General features: G+C 35.6%; 1 pseudogene across 1 annotated transcript; it reads right to left on the bottom strand.

The window, feature by feature from the left end:
* Window positions 1-380: 380 nt before the first annotated feature.
* On the bottom strand, window positions 381-3,750 carry LOC143535772 (WAT1-related protein At1g44800-like; annotated as a pseudogene). The gene is made up of 7 exons (XR_013135763.1): window positions 3,564-3,750; window positions 3,401-3,463; window positions 2,845-2,972; window positions 2,527-2,771; window positions 1,495-1,653; window positions 856-1,007; window positions 381-755 (listed from the first exon to the last, which is right to left on the bottom strand). The product of XR_013135763.1 is annotated as a WAT1-related protein At1g44800-like (transcript).
* Between the last annotated feature and the right edge of the window lie 3,001 nt (window positions 3,751-6,751).

Genomic DNA, 6,751 nt, shown 5'->3' on the forward strand with positions numbered 1-6,751 from the left:
AACCTAAACAACTTATTAACTTTTTAAAAAATTAATAAGTTCTAAGTTGATGAAAATAAGCAAATCCCAAACACCCCTGTATATACTTTTGGATGTACTTTTGGATATTGGAGTCTAGTGAGTAGTGACCCGTATTTATGTTATCTTGATAAAGAAAAATCTAATTCTACAAAAAAAATGATGCGCAATATGTGAAGAGTGACATTAATTCACCTTTGAAGAAGCATGTTAAAAGTTATCACCAATTCGAAATTTGAAATGTTTTTGAATCCTTAAGCAATTTTGGTTGACTGCAGGCATAGGCTCATACTATATAGCTACTATATAAGACCATCAACGTGAGGAATCAGGATGAAAACTTGAAAGATATTCCTTTGGTTCGCTGATTCTTAATTTGGAGAACAACCGAAAAAAAGATCACTAGGATGAAAACTTTAATCATAAAATTTTCATTACACGTTGCAAAAAGATGATTTTGTAACTCACATTCATGACCTTTATGCTACATAATAACAATAAACAGATATATAGATATGTGATAGCTTAAGGTGAGGAATCAGGGTTCTTGTGGAAGACTTGCATCTTTTTTTGTGACCTTGAATGGTTCATCCATGGTGTCAGCTGCCTGGAGATGTCGCTTATCAACGGTTGGTAACTCGTGAGCCGCAACTTTCTCCATTGTTAGTAGATGATCTTTGCTTTTACCCCACACAACCGAGTAAAGCCCCATCACTATGATAATGGCTCCTAGCAAACTGTTATCACGTACATGTCATAAAATGATAAATTTTTTAATTAGTACATGTGGTGAAACAAATATTTATAACTGATGTAAGCAAGTAAGTAGCTAATTACCTTCCAAGGTGAACTTGCTCTGATAACACGATAGCCCCAAGAACCGCGGTTATGATCATGCACAGTGGGCTAAATGCCGTCACGAACACTGGGCCGCGCATCCTGTTAACAACTCCTTGAACATAGTAGGCAATCCCAGAGCAAACCACCCCCTATAATTTATTAAAACTTGTTAGGATCAAGAATCAAGATTTTGACTTTTATCTTTAAGAATGATCTAAATCACTTTATTAGTGTCCCGAAAAGACATTTATATACAGCATATATATTGTGTAATGGTGCATATATTAATGGCGTTACATTGAATATATACTATAATTATACGGTTCATGTTACATCTTAATTGTTATATTCGCGAATCGAATACACATCGTTGCTATTCCAAATATATATATGCAACAGTTCCAATAAGAATATATTTATTCATGTTCAAGTTTTCTTTTCCATGATATCTTGCAAGCATATAATAAAATCAGCTGTCATGATTAATGAATAATAAAATAAGGGATGTGTTATTCATACACCCTTTATAGGGAGTATATATAGATATGGTGTGTGTAAATAGGGTGTGTGAATAACCAAAAAGGGTGTATGAATAACCATTGCCTAAAATAATATGAAATTAAGTAATTAACTCACTGAGTAAACAGATGCCAGAAGCCTAGAATCGAAGCCAAGAGCCCATGCTTTTGGATCACGCTCTATAGCCATGGCTATAATCCCACCTTCCACAGTACCAGCTATACATACCAACGATGTTAGGCTCAGCCCGGCCGGATACTCCTTCAATGTCATCGACTGTGCATAAAATTACATGTTATTACCAACTTTTCATTTTACAAAAATATATATAAACTTAGGATTATAACAAAAGTACATTAATAAAATACAACTCTAAATCGTTTACTTTTTTATTATCGGTGACATAATTTTAATTAAAAATTGTACTTTACGTACACATATTAAATAAACCATAAACCGCCCCGAAGATTCCAGACTTTTTTTGAGGTGATATTATAATTTGAAGCGGTCCTAAACCACTTCTAAGGCTCATAATCACCGCTAAAGCCCGCTAATGTATAGTGTATGTATAGGTAATATAACTTATACATGTCTAGCTGTTATATTTATGAACAAAATTTAACTAATTTATCTATATTTTTTTTGTTTCATATTAAAATCAATATAAGTTATTTTTGTATTATTTTCTTTTATTTTAAAGTATTTTAAAACTAAAAAGAAAAAAAGAAAAGTTGTTTTATATATCCTCCGTGTTCTCCAATAATTGTGCATATAAAGTGAAAGAAAAGTTTTTGAGATTCACTTTAATTATGTATTATTTTGGTTATATATATATTTGAAGAAAAAAATTCATGTTAAAAATAAGTGGATAATGGAAAAGAGCTTTGATAAAGGTTCGTTAAAACAAGTTTGTTAAAGCTGTACGACACATTCATACGGTAGACAAATTTTGTTTGTTTCGAATAATACAAACGTTTATTAGTTCCAGACAACATGATGACACAAAGAACAATTTGATGGATATCAAACTCTTTGTTAAGGTGATAGAATCATAACTTAACTAAACAAGCTAGATACAATTTTATTATTTTGTTAAATGCATTATTAGTTATTATTTTTACGGTTTATAAATGAATAGATGTTACATACCTGCACAATAAAGTAGCCAGCCCAACTGCATGTACAAAGTAGAATCATCAAAGTACCGGCGAGATGGTTTTGACCGGACGACGAAGCACTGGCTGCAGCATGGTGTGTGTTTCCTGCCCCGTGATGAGAGTACCATAATATGTCAACAATTGGTCCTTTGTACAAAGTCATAACCATTGCTCCGGTCACTGTAATCACTGTCCCAACCACTTTCGCTTGCCTATGTACCCTTCTTAGATTCACCTCTCCATCCTAGATTTTAAATGTTACTAGAAAAAAATGGTTATAAGTAATAAAGAAATATTAGCGAATCTGAACATGGGATATACCTGAATATTAAGGCCATTATAAAGGTGAGGGCAGGAAGAACATTGACAATCGCGGAGGCATATGTTGCGGATGTGATGGACATCCCCAAGAAGTACAGGTTTTGATCAATCACAGGTCTGTAAATATGATTGTAACATTAGTCATCTGTCCATATAATTTAGTCGGCATGCGTAGCTGCGTAATTAATCTTTTCAGATATTATGCGTTTTCTTTTAGTTTAAATCTTGGATTTGTAGGTGGTTTAAAGTTATGGTAAGTATTCCTAGGCTTTTTCTAAAGGTTTTTACAATTCGTACGTTGCTCAATGAAATATGAAAATAATCTTTTACAAAAATTAGCCAGTTTTTCTCGAGTTCGCTTGTAGATGTAGCAAACTGCATGCCAGTTCCTACATGAACTTTTAAAAATGACTAAATCGAGTTGTTTATCGCATATCTAAACCACCTATGTATGCACCATCATTTTATGCATGCAGCATATCAAAACTAAAGTTAAAATATTTATCAAAGCAACATAATATTAATTTCATAGTAAGAAGAATTACTCAAGCAAACCAAGAAGCAGCACTTTGAGGAACACCGAACGTGTCATCTTTGGCCTTATTTTGCTGCAAAATAAAGCATATAATCAGTTATAACTAATTCGGTCTAGTGATGTGGATGTGCATGCATGTATGTGATCAAGAGAGTCCTAATTATGAAACAAACCTCTCAAAAGCGAGTGCGAAAGGAGCAATGACAAGAGTAGCCGTAGCATGGCGATAGACCACGAGAATCCAGTGGCTGAGACCACGTTTCATACCGATCATGGTTATGATGTACATTCCAGCATAGCCAAACTGGAGAGCTACCATAGCTAGTTTGCTGAGTTTAACGCGTTGATTAGCAAACCCATTTGGCTATGTGTAATTTGGAGTTATGGGGTTGCTTGTAGAAATGAATTGGTTTAATGTAGTTGATGTGCTTATTTGGAATACAAGGTTGGGTTTATATACACACGGGAAAGCAAAGCAGATTTATCCTGGATGGTAAATATTGTTGAGTGGAGATCGACAACGTTTGTCACGTACGCTATCTATGCTTGCACCAAGGGAAAGCACTCACTTTGATTCTTTTGTTAGAATATTCCCTCATCGATTTGTAATTAACAGATCCTATGATTTCATATGTTTCACGCCAACATGATGATAAGTGATGGAATCTACACACATGCAAAAATAATAGAATATTAATTATACACATGCAATAAAATTAACTATGTAAGATTTCATGAAATTCAGTCACGTAAGTAATTTTGTTCATTTGTTTTGGGATCATCCTTTCCTCCTTTTCGAAGTAAATAATTCTTCATTATTAAGATAGCTATTTTATTTTCATTGTTTAGTAGCATATATTTATCTATTATTTAGTTGTTATATCCTTAGGTCGATTAGTTATACAAAACTCAAGCATTACTAAGATAGCTATCGCATTATAATCCTGCATCACCTTATATTTGAACTAATCAATGAAAAGTTCACGAATATATCATGGTAAAGCAAGTAAAATCTACTTGTAACAAACACCATATCCCTTGGGTTTGGTCTCTTCTGTATAAACCGACGGGCGGCTTATTCTTAAACAGCCATGGTTGACGCAACGCCACCAATACCATGGAGGTTGTCACCATCTGGCTCAAACCCAAAACTACGTACTTTCAACCATCACCAATATCACTAGTCGAATTTGTTGGATTTAATGGTCGGTTCGGGTCAAGTCAACGCGACCGACACGAATGTGACCCGGTATGAGTTACACCGGGGGTAACGAAACAAAACCCACTTAAATGTTAATTGGGCTCGACACAAAAGATTAGATGGAGGGGACAATGGATTAGGCTTTGAACTTGTAATTGGGCTTTAAACTAAATGGATTAATTGATTAAACCCTAAAGTATTATCTATATATAGTACACTATATATACATAATAGAAGAGGCTAATCCTTACACAAGAAAAACCCTAAACAATCACCTAAAACCCCAGCCGCAATTCCGGCGCCGTTTTCCGGCAGCTCGGTTTTCCGGCCAACATACATCAAACACAGCCACCACTATTGTTCTCCAGTCACCGCAAGAACCACCGCAGCTCCATATTAGCTCCGGTGTTCTTGAGACCTTAAATATCGGTTTTCCGGCGACCTGGTTCTACTCCGGCAAGATCGTTTTTCCGGCGTGCCTTTTGCTGTTTTTTAGCTGTCACTGTTGCCGTCGTTTTTGGACCTTAGCCGCAGGTCAGATCTGCCAGCCACCTCTTTGCCGGACCACCACCACTTCCGGCGACATTGATTCCGACCACCACAGCTCCAGCCTCCATAGCCGCAGCTGCTGGTGCTCGTCATTGTTTGTTGCTGCTGCTGTCCAGATCTCGCGCCGCCGCCACTCACCACTGTGCCGCCGTCGCCGTCCGCCGCTACCACCGTCGGAAGTTATTGAGGTGTTTGTTGTGTCGTATTCTCTAGCTCATTTCGTTAAGCCCTCGGTGTTTTCACGGTCTCGATAACCGAGGTATATCAAAAACTAATCTATGGTTGTTTTTTGTTTGTTTAATCGTACTCGTATATGGTTGTAACCAGATCCGGGTTCGGGTTTCGGTTTATGGTTCGATTTAATCTTTTTCTTTCCGCTGCGTTTTATAATTCGTTTGTATATATAAATTATTAATTATTGATTAATAATTACTTAAACGAAATAATTAACTAAAACGGGTTAAATAGTTTGATCGTTTTTGTTCCGAACAACCGTTAAAACCCAACAGAATTTACATCAGCTAGATGGTTGAACCGTAAAGTATTGTATAATGTACAAATTCGACTTGCAATCAAATACTTCCCACGGTAACTTTTATGAGACAAATAAGCGTTTAATAGAACTTGGCTACTAAAAAATGATTCATACTTGCAAATACCATTGCATGCTATTTTGAAAGGATATATGCTTGTAAGTTGTTCCATTGTGGACTGTACGATGAATATCGTGACGAGAAAATGGTAGAGATTCTAATTTGGTCTTGACTAGTTACATGTTGATCTTCAAAGATTTTATGCATAAAGAAAGACCAATGAACATGATTTGGCATCACGATCATCAAATAAAGTGGTTTGATAGCACATCCAAGTGACGATAAGGCTTGGGCAAATTTCGACGAGAACAATCCTAGACTCGTAGAAGAAGTCTGAAATGTATGTCTTAGGTTATGTAGTGACGAGAAATTCAATCCAAATAATTCTAGTGTAAAGGCGTACTCATTATACAGTATTTCTTACCGGCAATAAATTACATTCTTGAATGTCTTTAAAATTTGTGTATGTTTATCTTCCACTAGGATTACAAAAAAAAAATAAAAAAATCAAAAAAAAACCTTTGACATAATATAGATGTTTCTTAAGTCGTTAATTTACAAGTTGAAGACATTAATTGAGTATGGCGTTCTTACGTATATATGATGCTTACAATGGATTGTTAATGACTTCCTACATTCGCAATGTTGTCTGGTTAGAGCACATACGGGAGGTCAGTATGCTCCTACATGGGTGACATGAATTCATTTCAATTACAAAATGGAGGATAAATCTGGTGGTCACCGAAGATGCTTAGCTCCACGACATAGGTTACGAACTAACATGAAAGCCTTTATTCATTGAGAACAATTGGTGTTAGCCAATTCTTGGAAATACACGTTAGCAAAAAGGTTTCTTGATCAATTAATTTTCATAGTTGTGCAGCATTGGTTGTTCCTAACGCGAGATGAGCAATTGATGGATCCATAGTGACACTAATGCTAACACATATATACCATTAGTAACTAACACCCCAGAAACTTTCCTTCTTCAACTCCAAACGAGCACTTGTCGGGGTTG

The sequence above is a fragment of the Bidens hawaiensis genome, unplaced genomic scaffold (assembly GCF_021521415.1).
Source record: "Bidens hawaiensis isolate Kalapana, Puna unplaced genomic scaffold, B.hawaiensis_p1.1 tig00010601_1, whole genome shotgun sequence".
In the NCBI taxonomy this organism is placed as follows: Eukaryota; Viridiplantae; Streptophyta; class Magnoliopsida; order Asterales; family Asteraceae; genus Bidens; species Bidens hawaiensis.